At 36.8% G+C, this 22,901-nt stretch overlaps 1 long non-coding RNA gene across 1 annotated transcript in view; it reads right to left on the bottom strand.

Annotated features, from left to right (window-relative positions):
- Window positions 1-22,901, bottom strand: part of LOC118162378 — a 59,477-nt gene that overhangs the window by 4,977 nt on the left and 31,599 nt on the right. Inside the window, exon 2 of the long non-coding RNA XR_004748428.1 lies at window positions 10,525-10,645. This is a non-coding gene — a long non-coding RNA (uncharacterized LOC118162378). The remainder of the gene's footprint in view (window positions 1-10,524; window positions 10,646-22,901) is intronic.

Below are 22,901 nucleotides of genomic sequence, written 5' to 3'. Positions count from 1 at the left end.
CCATGCAAACCTCACAAAGTTCAACAAAGCTAAGTGCAAGATCCTTTGCCTGGGTTGTGCAAGATCCTGCAATGAGTGGAGTGAGAGTAGACTTGCTGAGAAGGAGTTGAAGAGGAATGGATGAAAATCAGACATGATTGGCAAGGTGTGATTTCAGCCCAGAAATGCCAATCATATCCTGGGCTGCATTAAATGAAGCATGACCAGCAGGTTGAGGGAGATTGTTCTCCCCATCTACTCCACTGTTGTGAGACCCCACCTGGAGTGCTGGGTTCAACTCTGGGTCCACCAGCATAAGAAAAACATGGACCTGTTAGAGCAGGTCCAGAGAAGGGCCACAAGGATGATTGGAGTGCTAGAGCACCTCTCCTATGAAGACAGGCAGACAGAGTTTGGGTTGTTCAGCCTGGAGAAGAGAAGGCTCTGAGCAGACCTTATAGTGGCCTTCCAGTACTTAAAGAGGACATACAGGAAAGAGAGAGGGACACTGTTAGAGACTGTAGGGGTAGGACAAGGGGTAATGGTTTTTTTAAACTAAAAGAAGATAGAATAAGATTAGATATTAGGAAAAAATTATTTACTATGAGATTGGTAGGGTACTGGAACAGGCTGCCCAGAGAAGCTGTGGATGCCCCATCCCTGGAAGTGTTCAAGGCCAGGTTGGATGGGGCTTTGAGCAACCTGGTCTGGTGGGAGGTGTCCCTGCCCATGGTAGGGGGGTTGGAATTAGATGGTCCTTTAAGTTTCCTTCCAATCCAAATCATTCTATGATTCTATGAGTTAGCAGTGAACAGCCTGAGACAAAATGCAAGTGCAATCATACGAAAAATTGAAAGTTCTTTGAACATGGTATATGTCTACATAAGAAGAAATTACCTATTTCTGGACCCTCTGCAGCTCTTAACTGGAGTTTCTTGCAGAAGTCACTGTATCCCCACCATTAACATTACATGCATACTATTTACTGTAATTAGTCAATCATGAGGTTTCCTCCTTATCTGCCTTCTCCAATTAATGTAATTAGCCAGTAACAAATTTTGAATAATAACTGCTTACTAATATAATAATAAATACCAGGGATGGAATTTTCAAAGGAGAGTAAGGAAGTCAGCTCCCACTGAGGGTTGTGTTTTTAAAGGAATGAGTTCACACACAATTGCTTTTATGGAATATTGTTCACTAATTAGTAGAAAACTACATAACAGATTCCGCAATTATTGCAACTGCCTGGTAGCTGAACACAATTTTCATCAGAGTAATAGATTATTGATTTTAGAGAAGAAAATTACTTCCCTTTTACTTTTTCATTAACAAAGAGTCAGAATGGAGAAAAAAATGGTTTTCTAACTGCAATTGTAGTTTGTGTTCTGTTCTACTCAAAACTTAAACTGAATATGAGGACTGTTAAACTCTCTGTGGTGTCTTAAAATTCCTTCCATAAGGCTTTAAAATTGAATCATTCAAAATGTTGAACACTGCTGCAAAGACTGAGTCAATTTCTGTAGATCCAGGCATCAAAATTGATTCACAATATCCTGTTAGTCACCTAGATCACCAAATACATCAAGAAGGTTTCAGGTACTTAAATATAGGCATTTGGTATAATTTTAAACATCCTTGAGTGTCTGACAGACAAGGCCAGGGCTTATAATAATGGGCCAACGGGAGACATCCAGCCTTCAGATGGGATATGCTGAAAAGACCAAGCTGGCACCAGAAACATAATAAATAGGAAATAAATAAATAAATAGATAAATAGATAAATAAATAAATAAATGGCAATGTCAAGCTTCATCCCATTCCCATTTAACAAATACATAAATGTACACATTGCTTAGGACCAGAAGACAAATCCTCAAGTCAGAATATAAGTATAGTTTGCTAGACTGTACTATTTATAGATTAGACACATCTGTTTTCTAAAGGTGCCTGAAAATTTTATCTTCACAAGTTCAAAATGCATGTGCTGCTTTCTTGAGAGAAAATTATTCAACAAAAATATCACAGAGATATCCATTACAGTGTTCTTACATATGATATAAAATGACTTATAAGAACTTGGACACTTTCAAGCCAATGGGTTTCTGATTACATGGGCTTCAGATGGCATGTGAGAAGTGAAGAATAACCTTACCTCAGCCATGTAACCTCCTTGTCCCTCCTGCATCCCGTTTTGTTGGAATAATATACTCTTCATGCTTTTTAAATCGTTGGAACTTCTAAAGATGGTGTTTTCCATGTTTACATAATGTTATTTACTACAAGATTTATTTAATTTATCAGCAAGCTATTTTATTTCCATTTTTCAGTCAAAAATAATGTTTTCAATAGGTTAGTTACCGTAATAACTTTGTATACCTGTAGCCTACAGTTAAAGGATGGTTTCATAAAACAATTTCTGCTTACAGTTGTAGTCAGAAAAGTGTGGAAACCATGTGCCTCACTTCTGACTGCTTGAGAATTCCCTTCAGAAAAACCTAACATGTTGGTAGCTAGGCTGTAAAACTAAGATTGTTTAAAGAAGAACAAGAAGTTATATAAGTAGATTCTTTTGCAAGGAGTCATTCAAGTAACTAATTAAATGTCTCTTTCAACTAAAGTATCTGGTCTATGAGAAAAAATAAATAAATTCTCTTTTGTATCCAAGCAGCAAATAAATGCCTTGAAAAGGTGCTGGTGTGTATTTTGTAGAAATACATATCCAAAAGTCTTATCTTTCTCCAACAAACCAAGTCTTTGCAAAGAACATCTGCTATGAATTTTCTGTACCTAAATTGTGGACTGCTAACTGAAAATGTTGATTTTTTTCCTCTACCAATAGCAAAGTCCTTAGATCTACATAATTATTGTATTGTATAAGCTACAGTCATGCTTACACACCTGCACACCTTTGGATGAGCAATGCTTTTGGGACATGCATTAAAAATACATCCATGACAACCAAACTTCTGCCTTTGTTTACTGTCTGGTTGCTCTCTCCCTCATTTGAAGTTTCCCAACAAGCTTGGCCTAAAAAGGAGTTTATTCCAGAGGGAAGAGTGGAAAAAAAGTTAATGATGAATAATTGCATTGTTTGGAATCTGACGTTCCCAAACTAATAAAGTCTTTAGAACAAGAGGTAGCAATATTCCAATTTTCAGTGTCTTTACAACATCATCGAAATGATGTGTAATATCAAAAAATTGCTTTCAGTAAATTGGCAATGGCACCCAGTGAATCTTATATAACAGTCTGGTTTCAGAAGAATACTTGTTTGAATGCCAGTGCTTTCCCAGATTGTGTCAGACTCTTCTTTCATGGCTGAAAAAAAATACCCAGAGCCTTTCCCGTCAAATGAAAATAAGCTGATATTTGTAATCTTTTCATTAGTGCTAGATAACAGGGAGCTACAGAGACGACTAGCTGAACTTCTTCATGTTATCTGTTGAAAGAGTCTGCTGTTCCAGTTCCAGAGCTAAACATGATCCATAATGTAGAATCTGAATCAAGGAGGAGCCCTGCATGTCAAGTCATCTATCGTACAATTCACTTAATGCAATCCTTTCAACAGTTATGCTGCTAAAGACAGGCCAGCCATGTTGCATTTTAAAAGGGCTATTTTTGCAGAACAATGTTGCCCAAAGCATTTCCTGTTCTTATCGCTCCTACAGCAGTATGTCTGGAGCTCATTACCAGTAGCCCCTACTTTCAGTAGTCAATATTTTACAAAAAGATGTTCATTCATGTTTTCTCCCATCATCCCCACCCATTTGCCTTGTGAATTGCCTGATAATATATCACTGTTGCACTGATTCATTTAGTAGAACACAGACCTATTCACATCTCAAGAAAATTTGTTGAACAAAAGGCAATTTCTTAGACCACCCACTAACTGAAAATCTTCTGTACCTTTCAGCTAGAAGAATTCAAAATCTTGAAGGAATTCATTTGCATTTTATTATTTGATGTTTGTTAAGTAAGTAATTAAGTGGCCATGTTGAGAAGTCAGACTATGCATGTTTTTTGTTTCTCTTCTATTGAAAAGTATATACTAAAAACATTTGGTAACAATTTTATGTGTATTTGTTCTATGCTGATGGCCCCTCTGTGCTGGTTCCTATGAGAGCATGGAATTGCCTTAAATATAGTATTAAAAGAATAAAATAATTTAAATGCAACACATTTTGGAACCTTCAAGGATAAAACTAAATTCATAGAAAATGTCTTGGAGATGTGGAGGAAAATAAACTAATGAAAGGAACTCTATTTTCTGGTAGGAGAAAGGACTTTATGAACCAGAATGACTCCTTCTGGAAAAAAAAAAAATAAAAAAAAATACTCAGTCTTATTGATGGCATGGGATGAACTGAAGTCTTAAAGTGGTTATGGGAAACTTGAAGAAATTTTAAAAAATGCTTTTTACTGAAGCTGCAGTTCAGACAGAGGTGCAAGTATGTGTCTATCATTAAGCACAAAATTATCTGTCTGCATTGACATTACATTTCACATTTCTCAGAGATTCCACAGGGTTCAAAACTCTGCTCTTAGCCATTAACTTCAGAAAACTTCATAAGCTGTACCGATGTCCAGTCCCTCTGAATTTGGCAGCAGGACTTTTCAAGGAAAATTTTCACAGAGGAGCCTTTAAAACAGTCCTCAATGATACCTGGTAGGAATTTCATGCACACCTCCCTGCTTCTTGGGTGAGCTAGTAGTTAGACACAAGGAAGTGGTACTCACACAGACTTCATAAGGCATTTAATTTTCATGCCACAGTCAATGGAGAGGTAAAGATTTGTCAGTTACTTGACCAAAATTAACATCTGGAAGAGCCCACATCTCCCCACAGGCTCTAGAGGCATCTCAGACTTCAAATTCATCTGGTGACCGCTATTGCTCCACCACGGCCTTGGACAACCAGGCTACTGGCCACCACACACACCCCCTCTGCCAGCCCTTTGACAAGTGATTACACCAGACCCTGTGCCATACCATTTCAGAAAACTAAAACAGCAGCAAACAAACCACTTAATTTAACAGCATCATTTTCTGATGCTTTAATGAGATGAACCTAATTGCAGTGTATAGGCTTGCTAGGAACAAGCAGAGGTTATGTGATCTAGGATGAGAGGTAGGTTGGCCCCAAAACAACCACTGGCTGAATTGTCTTGGTTGTGGAATTCAAGCCCTGACTTAATGACTAGGGCACTAAAAATGAATTCATTATGGAATTCAAGTCTGACATACAGGAACTTGATCTCTGATTTTGTATATACATTTGGAAAAAGCAAATGCTGAAAACGCAACACATTGTAAAAAATGTGACTTTTAAGACCCCAGTTCCACCAAGACTCATCCACATACTCATGTGACTCTTTGTATTCTAAATGCCTCTTCCAGAAGCATATTACCTGGTAAGAGAAACAGTGTAATCAAAGCCAATATGCCACATAAGACCATATGAGTTGTCAGGACATATTTCTAAGTTATGACGAAAGAGGAGGTAAAAAAATACATTATCTATTTTGAGGATTTTAATTTTATTGTGAAAGATCTGCCAATAATTAAAAAATGAAGGAAGAGTTCATAAACTAATGGAAGTCTTGTAGACATGAAATTTATGATGTTCAGAAGTGACAGGTTTTCCGTGTACCAGTTACTACAGGGTTAAGAATGCAATAATTACTTCCTAAAATAATTTAACTAACTGCATGTTTCTTTCAATAATGAGCAGGCAGTTACTGGAAATAGGCATAAATGTACCAGAATTTGTATGCATTATAAAATCTGGAGAAGTGTTATATTCTGGAATTCCCCAACACTGGCTCTGCAATATGAATCTGTGAGTCAAATTCTGACTTCTTTAATACTCATTCTGCACTTATATAAACCCAGTCAACTTAACTGAAATACCCAATTTTTACAGTGCAGGATTGCAATGAGTTTTTTTTTTCTCTCTAGAGTGTTTTCAAGGTAGGGAAGTTAGCATACTGTTAAACAGAAGTCCGATATAGAGCTCAGCAGCTGCTTCTGACTTCATCTTCACTGTGACCATTTGAAAGCCAGGTGTTCTGCTGTGTCTTCAGCACATGTTGGCAGGAGTTTGGAAGAAAACAAAAGGGAGGCAAGAAGCTAGGTAGAGCACCCAAGTTAAGAAACCATTTTGCCAAGACCTCCTCTATAATCAAAAGATAGGGATAATCATACCTCAATACAGTGTCTGAGGACAAGAGCCCTCCTGTTCCCTCCTCACCCATCACAGCCTAATGCTGTCACTGCTCTAGCCAAAAACCTCTTATTTGACATCTCAGTTTCTACCCAGATCAGTTTCTGGATCTACTTTAGCATGTGGCCATACACATGTTGATGTTGGCACCAGGCAGGCAGAGGTGGAGAGGAGCAGGAGGGCAGGACTGCCTTTTCCAGGGGCACAGTACTGTATGTCTTAGTTTATTCACACTAGGTTTCCTGTGTGAACAAGTCTTGGCCCTGAATTTCCCCTCTTCCTGGCTATTGTCATTGACCCACCCAGTCATACAAGTGAGAAAAGGATTAGGTGTACCTTTTCTGTGTCCATTCAAAGCAATGGAAAAATCCATAATATGTTTTATTATTAGAGAATTATGAATATTTTATATTGCTACAGATTAATAGAGCTGGACTGTGATACAAAAATCATATTTTTAATGCAAACACATTAGCTTATGCCAAACTTGAAGTACAAAAGTTAGGATACTTCAAGAAATGTTTTTCTGTGCTATTTCTAGCCACAGGATGCCAAATATCTTACAAGCAAAAGGAGTTTGAAAAGTTTTCATCTAAGCATTACAGTATTTCTTAGCAAAGGAAATTTGAAGGTTTTCATACAAGCATTACAGTTTTTCAGAGCTTATTCCAAAACAAATGCTTAGCACTGAGACCACTGAAAGATTAAACAAAGTAAAAAACTTTCTTAAACTTACACACTTCAAAGTACTTTCAATTTAAATCACTATAGCCTGAAACAACTCTTCTGCTTTCAATGTGAGAGGAATTACATCCTGCATATTCAGACATGTTACAGGATATATACATTATGAGACAGTTTTCAAACCACTGTTTTCTCTTCTTAAGGACTCATGACCTGAAACTTATCTTTAGCTTTTGCCCGGACCACTGTGTTTTACATGGGTTTTTTATCCCATGCTAATGATCTAAGGATATATGAAATCTTCCAGGTTTTGGACCTCAACAAACTTACCACAAAAGAGGCAGAACCTCTGGATTTGTAATGGAAGCCAAAATGGAGCAAATTTAGGCTTTCTCTCCACAGTTTTGATGTAGGTTCGGTGGAAATCTTATTTTCAGTCAAACCTCCTGTTTCTTCTTGCTCATTGCTTTCTCTGGATTATTAATAGCTATGAATTCATGTGCTGTGCTCATCTTAGTGACTTTTTATGTCTTTTATTTTTTACTTTCTTAAAGAAATCCATTCTGCTACCAAATTTAAGCATGTAACTGTATTTTGTTGCATTGCATTATTTGAATTCATTACAATGTGAGAATTACTGTGAGGATATGCTACATGGTATTTAGAAATTTCATTTATTTAATTAGCTCATACTGAGTACATTTTCCTCCCACGGGCCTTTTGATTAACTTATTTAAAGCTCAGTCTGCAGGACCATGTGATGTGACTAATACAAAAGGTAAACTTGTGCTTAAGAAAAACAGCATACTGGGAAAGTACAGAGGAAAGAATCCCACTGGCAGAGGTCTCTTGTATTTATAAGCTGATTTTCCCATTTCTGTCTGGGAACAGTGTTGGAAATAAGGTTCAAAGTAGCAAGAAGAGTACATAATGTTAAAAAGCATTAGTTTATACAGCAATTCTTACTGGATTTTGCCCTTCAGTTCTGCCTCTGAGGAAACAAATTGAATTTCCTGATTTCAAATGGCAAACTCTGCTATTACATACTTTGTGATTTCAAAGAGCATCTGTCATCACACAAAGACAAATACATTTCTTGGAGAAACATCTGGTGCTTTTTTAAACAAGCCTCAGGCCAGGTCTGCGCAATGAATGAAATATGTACTATAGATAGAGTGTTATTTAGTGTTGCTTTTCATTTAATCAACTGTGTGTGGAATGTTTGTATTGCGTTAACTATCTCTAAAATATTGGCTCTCCTACCACTTTGGGCAATAGTTGCCTTTTTTAAAAAAAAAAAAAACTGTGTTTTGAGTATCACAACAAAGAGCGGTAAATCAGCTCAATTTGATTTCCTAGTTCCTCACAGGATATCTGTGGGAAAGGCATTAGATGTTCACTCAGTTCTTTTTTTAGGAAGGCAAGTGTTTTGTCTTTGTGCTTCACAAAAGAAACAGCAACAAGCTTCGTTCATATGGCTGTCTAAAGTTACAACAGAGCAATGAATATACATTTAACCCCACCCCTCAACTGAGCTAATACCAAAAATCTGTATTGTAGCTCAGCAAAGAATACACAACAGACTAACCAGCATACCAGTATCCTCTGAAGCCCTATTCCTCAGATTTTGATTGGACACTTCTTGCTGTGATGGCATTGAACCATCAGGCAGCAGGGTCCAGGTGATGTTTTCTTCTAATGAAGTGTCAGAAGCTCATTTGTAACATTGCTCTTACAACAAATTTCAGAGCAGCAACAGCTGTTGAAGAACTCCTAGATTGCTCTTTGTGGTTAGGCTTTGTCATGTCTCATGTCTGATCATTTCTTTCACAGTAAGTTTATAAGTGGAGTGAATGGACAGGGACAAAGTCACACACCTGAATAAATAAGTTGTCATGAAACTTATATATGGCATATTGAAAGTTAAGGTGAAAGCCAAATAGAGACAAGAGAAGTACAGGGATGGAAAGGAGGTGGAGAAGTATGTTGCACAGATCATGTGGAATGACAATAAATAGACTTATACCTGAGCCAACACTTCCTACTTTTCTTAAAATATAGGGACTGTGCTCTGTTTTTTTCTGACACTATTGCCCCTGTTCATGTGTTGTTCAGTAGCAGTCTGAACATCTTCAAAGTCTACTTTCTAGATAGTTGCAGGCAAGTCTCACTATGTGTCTCCCTGTACTTACCCTACCCTGGAATGGCACACATTCAATGAGCAGAATTATCGAATCCATTTACCTTGCCTTTCTTTCACTGTAGGGAAAAGGACAGCATTTAACCAACACCCCCTGCATTCACATCCCGCTTTTAGGTGAATGGTTCAGCAGTGAAAAATGCAACTAGAACAGTCATGTAAATATTCTACATAGATTTAGAGGACAAGGAACCAAAATAGTAAGTATGCATAAATAGATAAGCCATAAAGCTCCCTCTCACCCCCCCCCCCCCCAAACACTGAATGACAGAATCAAGCTTAGTGTATGTCTACATTAAAAACAAAACAAAACAAAAAGGACAAACAAGACCTCAGAACAGATAAACAAATAATTGGAACTCAGATACAAAGATCAACTGCTAGGCAATGCAACAGGCTTCCCATTGAAGTGTCTTTCGCAATACTGTCTGTAAATCTAATCTCTTAAACCAGCCCTCAATTTTTTTAAAGGTGACTGTCAACTAGAAGTAATTTTGGAATGAATGAGAACTGTCATCCTTAAAGGCATAAAATAATCTCAGACTAGTGAGGGTTAGTGAGAAACTTTCATGAATAGAAAATATCCCATATAAGCTTCTGTAGAGCATTAAGCACATTATTCTGAAGAAAGAGAAACATGTCACCCTTGTGCTGAAAATTGGATGTAGAGAATTAGGGAACTGATTTGGGTAGTTTAAGAGCTTTCCTATCCTCCACAGATGGGAAAAGAAATGCAGTAGACATCAAATATTTCTTTTGAGCTAAATTCTCTGCATGAGAAAAATATTCCTTTAGCAGAACAATGGCAGCCAGGCTAGCAGGACTATATAATCCACATTCAATGGTCAACTCAAATTACAAAGAGCCTTTCCGTTGTCTAAGCCAATGATCTCAGAGTGTTTGAACCAATGCCAAGTTTTGCACTGACAGCTTTGGGTGGGCGTTAGGGACAGCGAGCTACAGTGCTTCTTAAAACAAATTGAGCTAGCACCAGACACTGAAAAGTTTTGCCTTCACTGATCCAAGATACTTCATTTCAGACCTAATTGACATTGGCCCAGGAATGTGTGATAACATGTCTAGGATGAAACAATTATTCTCTGCTCTCAAGAACCATGTGAACATCTGACAAAGGTAAATTACAGTGGCCACAGCAGGCTGCTCGCCCTGAGCACAGACCTCTAGTTGGTGTTGCCATCAAAGTTAATCCTCCAGCTTGCTTCACATTGGGCACGGTCCCTGCTTGCACACCCTGGCTGTAGGGTTGTCACTAGGAAAGCTGCATCCCTGCCACTACACTTGTTGTTTGGGTCCTATGTGAGGGCAACATGTAGGCTGGAGATGTGCAAAAGGGTTTCTCCTTCCCAGAAGGTCTGTTCCTGTCCCTCTGAGAAAGCAGCATCCTGTGTTTCCCCTCAGCATCAGCTCACATTACCTTTTTCCTGTGCAAACAGCTGCTTCAACTCCCATCCTTTGGGTAGCTGCAGGCTCAGGTTTCCATGATCTTTCCTTTTATGACAGTCATCTTTGTCCAGTGGTATTGGTATAAAATTAACCTATGATGAAAAAAAATATTCCTTCCCACGCTAAATCTGCAAGCACATATTAATCCTCCCTACCGAACTTTGGATTCCGGTTCAGCTATGGTTCAGACAAATTCAATTATACAAATGAAATAACAAAATTACTTAATTTCCTTGATGTTGTCCCCATAATGTAAAGTTATCAAACTGAGCCAAACAAAAGGGTAAATAGGTTGAATTATTGGTTGCAATTATGGATGGCTACAGAATATGGATATAAACAAAGGTGATGGAGGAATTTAAAGTGCACAGAGCTACAAATATTTTGTTTTTAACTAATTTAAAAGTAACACAGAGTAGAGAAAATAACTCCAGTCTGACTGTATTTAAACCTACAAAATATCCCATAAATGTATAGTTCTAGGTATAAAAAGTCACATATATTTGTATACGAGTATATATCTTTGAACAGTGAATGTTGTCTGACTTCTCTTTTATTTTCACAGAAACCAGGTTACACTGAGGAACAGAGAAGACCAAATAACATCTCAGTATAGGCAAGGAAACATGCACACAATTAGGGAGATTGTGTCAGTCCAAATAAGACTTTCCCTTTGAATTGAACTGATATTGATTTAAAAAAAAATTAAAAACTTTTATTTCAGAGTTACCTCCTGTGGGATGTTTCTGTGGCAATGAAGGAGAAATACTACTCTCTGCTGTCTGTGAGCCCCCTGATTGCAGGGACCAGCAGCATCTCACCAGTGGCTCAGTTTGGGTGTGTTGGGCTGGCAACACCAAGCCAAAGACATCTTTGAAATGAGGCTTTGAGGCGACACCAGGTGCCCCTCTCACTGTGCACTGTTCAGGCACACTACGGTGCCTGCTTACAACCGGTCTGGGGCAATTTGTTAATGCTGACTTGTTAATTTATTCACTCTGGATTATCCTTGACAAGTTACTTTTTTTTCTTTTTCTGTAAAAGAAAGATAACAGAAAAAAAGACAGAAAAGTAGAAAAAACAGGGCAAATAGTATCTTCATGTAGCCGAACAAATGGAGAAAGGATGCTGATGTAGTAAAATCCAGCTAGCCAATTAGATGGTCTTCAGAGGCAGTGTGGTGTGGGGACAGAGCAGCTGGAGAGTAAGAAAACTGTGATTTTCAGCAAAGAAGGAAGATGTGGGGAGATTACAAGAATCAAACTAAGACATTAATGTTTTCTTATACTAAGGTTTGGGAATTTTAAAAAATCTCTTTAATTTCCTCATTCTTTATTACTGGCAGAGTGTGGGCTTATACAAAGTTTTATACAGTTCAATGACTACTGTGTGGTAGGTATGTTGAAAGTTATTTTTGTCTTTTTAACCAGAAATTGACCTCATGGCATCATTCTCCACAATGACCATCAATAAAGATGAGAAGTTATGGATATGTTGCACACTGACAAAAATTACTATGGCAAGGAAATGCAAACTATGTAATATACATACTTTACACATACTTATAGCTCCAACTGCTTAAAGTAAAAGCTATCAACCTTACTTTCCTCCAGGTCTAAGTTTCTATTTTGACAAAAGTGTTCCATTTTTAAAACTGGTTGGGGTACTGTCTTCCCTTGAGAGCATTTCCATTAAGACCATTTTGTCCCATAAAATGTATTTCCTCAGGTTTTATTGAAAACATAGTATTTATGTCAGAAAGGGCTTCTGGTAAAAATATGTTATTTTTTCAGTGGCTCTTAGTATTCAAAAAAAAGAAAAACTATTATAGAAAAAAAAAAGTAATAATCTCACTTAATTTTAAACTAGAACAAACTGTCAAACGACACTGAAGTCCTCTTCTAAAGGATCAAGATGTTATGCAGCCAAAGGTTTCCAGATTGAAATACAAAAACCTGTGGCTACACAAGGATGACAAAATACCAAGACATTGCAAATAAAACTGAAATTTACATTAAATTAATCCCACATTTGAAATCTGTTGTTCTACTGTTTATGTTAATTTGTTTTAGCTTGATAAGATCAACAGTTTAAAATGGATTAATATAGTCATGGGAAGAGACGTACAACAAAGAGAGATGATGTAATAAATTATGTTACCTCTGAAAAGCAAAGGATCTTATTGTTTCTTTCTTGAACATGTAGTTACAGATGCAAAAACAAACATTTTGTGGAAAATTTAAAAATTTATGGACAAAGGAAATTAGGCAACGTAGATGAAAATAATTGAAATGTAGATGAGAGTTATAAGTATATACACAATCTCTGTTATAAATCAAGAATTAAGAAATTATGGGTGTATAATAAAACCTGGAAATGTTCTTGTAAGCTGACAGAAAACCTTATACAAAACCTAGTGCTAGCTCACAGGCATGTATATACTGTAATGGAGATGCAAGTACAATTTCCAACCTTTTATTTATATTTCCATGCAAACATCATTACCCTCACTGTAAACCTGGGGAGCTGAAGCTCAGCACGGTATGGATGGGAAGACCAGGGAGCCTAATTTTCCATTCTTCAGATAGCAGCTTTGAAACATTTCCTGCTGCGCTAGGCTAGAACTCCTTGTCAGCCTGGAGGCGGCCACAGTGCTGACAGAGGAGCTGCACTAGGAGCTCTAGGAGCAATGCATCCCAGCCTTCAGTTGTTAGTCAGTCCAGTGGTTAACTGTGCTCCCGAGCATCTGCTGTACTCCTGGGATACCTTCTTAATCTGGGAGTACATAAATTTGTCTGCTTATGTCTTTTTTTTTTTTTCTTTTTTCTCTTTGTTCCATATAGACTTCCTTTGAACATCAATTGTCCAGCAACTAAACATCTTTCCCACTGTATAAACATATCCATCTAATTCTCCTTTTAATTCATCAATTTTTATTCTTGTGAAAGGCCTAAACTCTTTCTATTCTTTTTGAAAATGTCTCATTTTTTCAGTTATTATCTTTTGATCTTGTCATAGATTTTCAATTCTCTGTGTTCTTTTACATATATATAATATATTTTACTATTATATACTTCTATATTCTTTATTATATACTTTTACTATATATATTATATTATATGCATTTATATTATATTATATAGTATATTTTACTATATATTTGTATATATGTAATTGGAGGAATCATTTTGCTCAGCTCCAGTTTTTACTGCTCACATTTAAAGTCCTAGCATGACTGGGGTTCTTGTTTTAGCAGATTCTTTCTAAAATCCTGGTAACTCATTGTACCTCTCAGCACATTCAAACAGTTCATGATTTTACCACGCCACCCAGAACTTGCTAGCTGACAATAGAGACCTTTTACAAAGAAACATCCAGAAAATACCAATGAAGAAAACAGAAATAATTGATAGCATATATCCTACTATTGTAGCATGGGAGACTACTGCTACTAATAACAGTATCATTTACTCTGGAAAATAACTGTTCCCATGTTCCCAGCATATAAGTATTATTAAGTATTATTAAGTATTATTAAGTCATGTATCAGTTTTCATATTTGTAGGTAATACATATCATGTAACTAAAAAAATAAAAAATAAAATCAATTTCTAGGACTTAATTTTTAGCTAGTTTGGAAAGTTGTAAATTCTTCTGAAAAAGATTAAAGTCTGCATTGTTTTGGTTCAGTTAGATCAGATAGTCTCATTTTCCATACTTGTTTCTCTTAACACAAACACTATGAAGACATCACACCATATAAGTCTCAGTTCTTTTTAGTTAAAGCCAATTTTAGCACAAAGCTGTGACTGAGAAACTTCTGTTTTTATATTATTCAAAACTTAACTATACACTTCATCATTAGGTCAAAAAGGTAAACCAAACTTCAGAGCACAATCACTTCAGTACTGTAAAACATACCAGGTACTTTTTGAGCAATAGTATTTATACAGTACTGATATGATTGCAGCCTTGAAGTGTAACACAATTATTCAGTCAACTAGTTTAAGAGTAGCAAAGGAAATATAGTTACCTAATGAAATATTATTCTCTTTATTCCACCAAAAAATCTTTTCATCAGCTGACACTGTACCAAACCTGGCCTCTTCTATGGCCTTTTTGCAGCATTTTACCTTTACTCCTTCAAAAAGCTCAGCACTTGTTCCGGCTAGATTTTATTTTTTCAAAACATGCCTATGGAGTTTTCTCCAAAATCTCTAAACACAAGTTCAAGATGAATGCAGAATGCAGATAGTAGTTTAAAAAAATGTGAATAAATAAGAAACATAGCTTCTGCTGTCTTCTTTGCAAAGCTGGACTTGTGAGACACTGCCAAAGTGAAGAGGAGAAAGAGCAAAGAGCAAACTAGTCTGTGAATAAAGTGATCATCAGCTGGCCATCAGCTAAATTCCCTTAATTTACACGGGGCAGGGAGAAATGCTACAAAGCTTCTAGTCACTAAAAGTAAAAATAAGTTCTGCAACAACAGATGCAGTTTGGGCAGGACAACATATAAATAATTGTTTGTGAACTCACCTGTGTAAGGTATTTCAAGCAACGAATTTTTAGCAAGACGAAACTCCAAACCACACAAAGAGAAATTCTTGAAAATGTATGTTAGCACTGTCACCACCTGATCTGCTATTGCAATGTGCAACATTCTGCTCTTCTATCACACAGGCAAGATTTATAGGTTTTGTGACAATAAAGACTGCTGTAGCACTCCATTTTTACTACAGACAATACCACAGACATAAGGATGGCAAGAGTGATTTTTTTCTTGCTATCCATTTATCTATGATGTCTGCGTCATAGCAAAAGACTGGCACACATTACAAAAACATCTGTCATAGATGTACACTAGGTAACTTCCCCATATAGAGGCATACATAGACTCGTCCTACCATATACTTTTGTTATTTATTTAAAGCTCAAACTATATGACCAAGTATGTTTTTGATTAAAAAGAAGTAGCCTTTGCTGGCACAAACATCTGTCATTCCAATAATGAAACAGCTCAGCTTAGCAAGAAATTGAGGAGGGCCCTATTCCTCTTCCTTCACCAAGTCCTGAAGTCCAGTTCACCTTGTTGAAATATGTCTTTGTACTTTCTGACTGCTTCCAAAATTATCAGTCTTCTTAAAAAGGGTAATTAAGCTGCGTAACCTCAGTCACAGAGCTGACAAAGTTCAAGCAGTTCAATCCTAACAGGTTCTGAGAGTTGCAAATAAGTGCTTAAAAATTCAGATAAAAGCCAAAACTAAAATGTATCTCCTATTCAATTTCATGGTCTCTTTCCTTAATTTTGAACATTAATTTAGCTGAATTTTGGCAAATACATAACAATTACATCTTTTATCAATACAGTGTGAATCTTGATGCCCTGGAAGATTCATGTTGAGCTCTAAATTTAGAAGCAATGTCATTGTAAACTGGAAGATAAATATATTCCATTCTCTTCAGAGAAGCTTATTGAGTCTCCAAGTGTAAAGAATTAATCAACTTAAAAGGTGCCTCACACGAAGCTGTTGATTATAGAACACCAGAGATTTAAGCATCACCAGATGTGCTACTCAGGTACTTGTATGCACTGGGCAATAACATTGGATGCAGTTATTCACACCTTCCAAGGTAAATTGCCCTGGTCCTTGTCATAATTACTGCAGTCAGTTACAGGGACTTTATGTTGTTGTCCAAAGGTCTTGAAAACACAAGCGGACAGCTCAGTTCCATGTAAAGTTCATATTTCTTGTTACTATTAGCATTGAATCTTAGATAAAATGTCAATGTGCAGGATTATATATATATATATATATATATATATATATATATATATCCAGGATGTGGCTCGTGCTCTATAGCATATGCTAGACTAATGCCACAGGACAAAACTGATAAGGTCTTTAAAAATGTCACTTCATGCTTAATTTTATTTACTGTTGTTGGCAATTATGCATGTAAAAATAGGCTATTTAGACAATAAGGATTTCTAAGGATGTGTCATATGTTTATGGTTAAATATATTAAATGTCACATTAAAGCTGACATGGTCATGGCTCAAGGCGAAAACACTGTCAAGTTGCCCATGACCCAGATGCGGTATATGTCATCAAGCTGATTTTTTTTTCTTTTTGACTGTAGTTTATAGTGCATAATATTGTATATCAAGTGTCCTGCAAAAGTGTTGCTTGCTATGAGATATTTTTTCTTTCCCTTTCAGTGTTCAGTTATAGTTAAGTCTTGTTAGCAGCTATTGACAGACATTGAGAATATGTTTCAGTTAGTGATAACTTCCCTTTTATTGGTAACTATGCATACATACATATATATGTATATAAAATGTATATATATATGTATATAAAAGTAAGTAACTGGGATAAAATAAAATTACTGTGGGACATGCTCCTTGGAGGTAATCAATAGCACTACACTGACCTTACTGTAGGTAAGCAGACTTTCTGGATAGGTTTTGAATGTGTGGGAAGACTAAGATTTTTATACTAAAGTCTTGTTAGACTGCTTATGAATTGGCTGGAAGTGCTCTTTTGATGGCATTGTTCACCCCCAAGCATTGACTTTGTCCTTTTATTAGTGGAGAGAATCAGTGCTCTTAAGAAATAAGCTTAAAGAAGTGAATTCTTCTCAGAAGTAACTATTTGGATTATTTTCTCTGATTTCAACCTTTTATTTTGCCTCTGTAGTTTCCTCCCAAGCTTCAGTAGCAGTTGACTCAGAAGACTGCTTCTGGAGTAAACCATTCTGCGTGGTGATTTATAATATTTTAATTATCCTTAATATATGGCTTTTTAACACAGCTGGGACTGCATTGCATTGTACTGGGAATCCGTTCTTGCTGGCAGATAACATGCTATTTTCTGCCAGACAAATTTCTATCACCACTCATAACTTTTTTTCCATGAAGTGGGATATTTATAAACACTGTTTCAAGCATGCATTTGCAGCATAAGTTATCACCAATTAAATCCTCTAGGAGCTATTCCAGTTCATCTTAGGAAATAAGCATTTCTCATGTCTTTACTGTAGTTCTAGAAATTATGGATAAAAATAGTAAAATTGATTTGGACTGGCGAGAGCCTTTGAGTTGGTGTCACTCCCAGGGAAGACCTGAGAAGGATTTTTAATATTATGTCATAAAATCCTTTTCTAGTTTCCACGGGGAGTATGCTAATACAATTTTAAACTAGATTCAGAACACTTACCTTCTTGTAGCAAATCAGCTCTAATTATAACACTTCAAACAGAGCAGAGCAGAGGCAGGTCTCTGTCTCTTTCACCTTATGGGGAGGCTCTTCTGATCATTTGTGTGAAGAGCAGTGGGTATATACTCTTTCCTGTGCCCCACCCAGTGCATGCTGCTGTATCGACTCTGAAAGAGCTTTATGGGTTTTTGCACCCCTTCATTGTTGCTGAGCCAGTCTGTTCTCTCTTGCCTGGGGCAGAAGCAAGACTACCAAGTGATATAACCAGCACTCATTGGGAAGGCTTTGATGGAGCCATTTGGCATCCAAACACAAATGCTTCCTGTAATCATGACCACTCCAACCATAATTTCTTTCACTGAAACAGAAATGGGCCCTGACAAATATCAAAATGATTGCGTTTTAGTTACAGAATGAAATGTTTGACATTAAATGCCTTTTTGCCTAAGTAGGAGGTAAAGGTAATTACCCATATTGTACATTGTAATGGAAACTATCTTTTATTTGTTTGGCTTCCCCTGCCCCCACCACATGAGGAATTCTGGAGTATTTGTTCCAAGTGGAACCAAATGGAAACATTGATATCCAATGGCCTTTCACAAAACAGATTTTCCATACTTAATACATTGAGTGCTCTGCAGAGAGCTGGGAAATGTAGCTCAGTTCTGTTTTGTCTCTTCAACTGACAAAACAGAAAGGGGAAGCAAAAACTCTGCTTAGTCCCCCAGGGAGTGCATTTAGCACTGAGAGGATGCCATGAGGGCCTGTGAGGAGAGCAGAAGGAGATGTTTGCCATTTTGAGGCACTCACTGTGTCCCAGGCCTTGCAGTCTTTGGTGCTAGGCAAGCATTAAGACCATCAGAGTGACTGATCTCTCCATATGAATGCGGAGGAGTGAAGATACTACCTGTATATTTTAGTGCCATCATGATCAGAATCAGCACACAAAAAATGTAGTTTTATTCATGTTTTGCATACTTCCAACATGCATCATTTCTAGCTAAATGAAATGTGGGGGGTCCTATGCAACTACAGGGGAAGAGAAAAAGCCAACATTTCCAACACCTTTCCTGCCAGATCTGTTATAAGCACTCTCACTTGTTCCATACAGTTTGGTGCCTCATCAGCTCTGTACATATCCTTGGAGAACTGTAAAGACAAGTATGTGGGAGGAAGCTTCCCTGCCTCTACCCCTATCCCACCATCAGCACATCAGCACCCCCCCTCCCCAAACATATACAGAGACTGACAGAAAAGTCACACTCCCACACATTTTTAGCACATTATCAGGTTTTACAACACAAAGCATGCAAGTCCAAACTTGCTAAGCACATGTTTTATAATTGACTGAGAAGAAGAACCTTGGTGTCTTCACACTCTTTTTCCATTTTTGGAGGCAGTGGAAGACAGAGAGTCATTCCTATATTACTCTTCTTCTTTGAAGTGCAACACAAGCCACAGACCTAATACCTCCATAAGGAAGATGTTTAAGTGAGAAAACCATGTAAATCAAAAATGTGGAAACTACTTTTCTAACAAAATGAACCTGGGTCTCAAATTAAGCTACTACCAATGACTTCATGGGAATTATATTGTTATAGGTGGGTTAGATTTTGGCACTTTTGGGACTGGAATTCACAAGTAAAACTAAGAAGAAGTTTGTATAATAGAAAATAAACCAGCTGACTTTACTTCTGTATAGGTTCCCCAACTCTGCAGTAATAGTTCAGATGACATCATTTTATAGTATTTTGAATTGTGTAAAACTTACAGAAGAGGTTTTCTGGTTTTGATGAAATAGAATCTCTCTCCTAGGGAGAAATTAGATTATACCTGACAGCTGAGAAGTATCCAGATGACAAAAAAGCAAGAGTCAATGCAAGTTACAGGATTCCAGATCACTTCCAAAAACATTTTTGTTAAGATTGAAATCTTAGCTTGTTTCTGAACACCCACTATAACTTGTCTCCACATATAACTTGCTCCAGCCCTGTGCTGCCCCTTCTCCCTCGATTCTATGCTTATGCCAATAGGCGGCTTCTTCATCTCTTTTTGATCTCTGAGCAGAATCAAGCTCAGACCAGCTGTGTGAGTTCAGTCTTTGGGGAGGCCTTCGTTTCTGGTTGTGATTCTATGCTCTCTGACACTTTTCCGGACATAGATAAAATTGACAACATGCCTTTGCTTGTCTCTGTCAGGTTTTAATCACAAAGTCAGCAGTATTCACTGTGATGATAGGTAAGAGGACTTAGACAATGGAGAAGGAAGTGAAGGTACAGCACTGGCAGAGAATTGAATATCTAAAGGCCAACTACTGGTTAAGGCTAAGAAGAAGCAAATGTATACCTTCACTTCATACCTTCACAAATGTATGCCCCACCCTTGCAGTGTCTGCCCAAAGAGAGCATTGCCAAGGCGTACATAAATAAATATATATGCTATATTATTTGTTGCTAGTAATGAAATCTGTTACTGAAGTAAGAACTGCATAAATGTAGTAACAGAAAGTCTTCAATAAAAAATAAGATTATTTTGCATATAAAAATAATACATGCAAAGTAGGAAGAAAAAAAAAAGGAACAAAGAAAACAAGAGACAAGCATAAGTGATGTGCCTAAAGGAAAACATTAGTATAAGAGACAAGGAAATCCATATATTTTTTTTCTATGTTTTTTTTTACAGGTTGCAACTGTAAAGCATCAGTTTCATAGATCTAACCTGAAATTTATGGATATCAGTGGAATTGGACCCACTGAAGTTAACTTTGAAAAAAATTTTGATTCTTCTGTTAAGATCACTTCATGTTTCATTTTCATAGGCTGTGTTGTGTTTAAAATAAAACTGTCTGAGAGGTCTTCTGTAAAGTGAGTTCTTGCTGAAAAATGCCATTTCTTCTAAATCAGCTCTTTTTATGAGAATGAACAAGCTTCAACTTGACACTAACCTCTTGGCTACACTATTCTTGAAGGCATTTCATGTTTTATTAATAGTAATTCATATAGACTGGGGAGGGAACACTGATTGGAGCAATTGGCTCATGTTCACCTCCCTGCTCTGCTGTTGTCAGTACTGAGGTGAATGCTCAGACTAGCCAGCAATGCTGGGAAAGGCTCTCTGTCTCTGTTCCAGCATAAGCATCCCTCTCACTAATTTTTCAAAAATCTTTGAAAAGTCTTGATGGTATCCCAAAGTGTATGCAGTTCCTTCTATTGTAGTTACAATCTCTCTCAGATGAAAATAACAAAAATGGAAAGATGCTTTCTGTGCCACCTTGCTCTCCCTTGCTGGCAGACTGCTGTCTACAGCACATTCTTCTGCAGGATTTGCTTTCTACACCTCCAATTTCCTATTGCTTCCAAAAGCAAGTTGTGGAACTCAAACTGCCACACTTTCTGGCCTTTTTTTTTCCTTTTTTTTTTTTTCTTCTTTTTTTTTTTTTTTCTGAGTGTAGTTTCACCTCAAAATCCTGCTCCTAAAATACATTTTGTGATGAGTTATTTTACTTAAAAAAAACCATGACAGTACATAAAACATCCCTAGTGATATAAATTAGTGATTAGATATGTATCTTGTGTTGTTCAGTCACTGACATGTTAATGCAATATTCTGGTATTAGGTTGACCCAGCAATTTGACTGTGCAGTGATACCCAACACACCTTAAGCATAAATAGGAACCTGTATGCAAAATTGAAAAGGTTTGTGTATAAAACTTATTTAATAATAATAATAATAACAACAACACACAACCACATCAAGGCTACAAAATGTAAAATGCTTGAGCTGAAATTCTTATAGCACTTCCTTGTTTATTGTTTTCTTAAATTTGCCCAAGATTCCACAGTTGTTAAACAATTTGCAGTAGCAAGTATAAACTAGGAAAAATCAATGTAGGTTTTAACAAGAATTGTTAGACAGCTGTCTGCCCCCCATTCATCTCACTGCAGAACAAGGTCCTCAGCTTCCTATGAATGCAGCTTACATCTGTGGTCAAAAAAGCTAGCTTACACCATTTCAATTTCTATTCAGTTTTTAGTCTGACCTTTCTGCCCATAAAAAGTAAGGATAGGGCATTCTGATAACATCAGGTCAGCTGTCCTAATCACAGAAATGCTTTTAGGAGATTTTACATGGGAGATTTCATCCACTGATTCTAACTAATATTGCAAAGATTAGAGGATGTTTTGTGTTTTGGAACCTCAGCCAAAGCAGCCCATTTATTTAAATATAGGATTTTTTTTTTCCCACACCTTTTGAACTAGGTAAAAAGAGAGAAAGAAATACTAAAGAGCTCAGGACTGATGGCTTAAAAAACCTTACCTCCAAAAAGCTCCTGTTTACCCTAGTATTTTGTCTTTATCCATGCTTTTAAGTCCTCATTTGCTGGCATTATAGATCCTGCAGGAAGTGGTTTGTGGGAAAAAATGTTTCAAAGCAGTGATGATGGGCTACACAACAGAGAGTTGTATTTGAACTGCCTTGAGGGGGGGAAAAAGTAATAGAAGCATATGCAATTTTGAATAATCTAAAAAAAAAAAAAAAGGATTTTGAAGATAAACTAATTTGGGTTTTGCCTCTTTGATTCTGTTATGTATATGTAAGTACGTATTTAAGTTGCTTTGTGGTTGTTAAATGTAATTTAAATGCACAGGTGTTTTTCTTTTTCTCTTTTTATTATTATTTTTTTCCATTCTTGAGAGAAATGATGTGATACAGACCACAACAAACTGTACAAAACCCCAGTAGGAAGGACAGTTCTTCAGAAATGCCAGTAATTGCAGAGCAGATAGCACAACATGCAAATGTTTCTGTGAATTTCAGCCACTTGGCAGTCTCTAGGGCCTTTCAAAAAGAAATTAGCAGCCATTCAGGCTGTGTAGACAAGGATCTGCTCCTCAGATGGTAACTGGGTTTCTTTTCTCCCAATTGTTCTAGTCTGGATCTTGGAAGATAACCTCATTATCACCTGTTTCCTCAATCTCTATGTCTTCCTTTTCAAAAAATACACTATAGTTTCTACTTTGTATACCATACTAGTTGTAAGCAAGTACTCCTTATAAATCAGAGATCCTAGCCTGTAGCAAATACAAATGGAAAAAAAAAAAAAAAAAAAAAAAAAAAAAAAAAAAA

This window comes from Oxyura jamaicensis, chromosome 2, assembly GCF_011077185.1.
Source record: "Oxyura jamaicensis isolate SHBP4307 breed ruddy duck chromosome 2, BPBGC_Ojam_1.0, whole genome shotgun sequence".
In the NCBI taxonomy this organism is placed as follows: Eukaryota; Metazoa; Chordata; class Aves; order Anseriformes; family Anatidae; genus Oxyura; species Oxyura jamaicensis.
The sequence above is the reverse complement of the archived record's forward strand: the minus strand, read 5'-3'. Positions and strand labels throughout refer to the sequence as shown.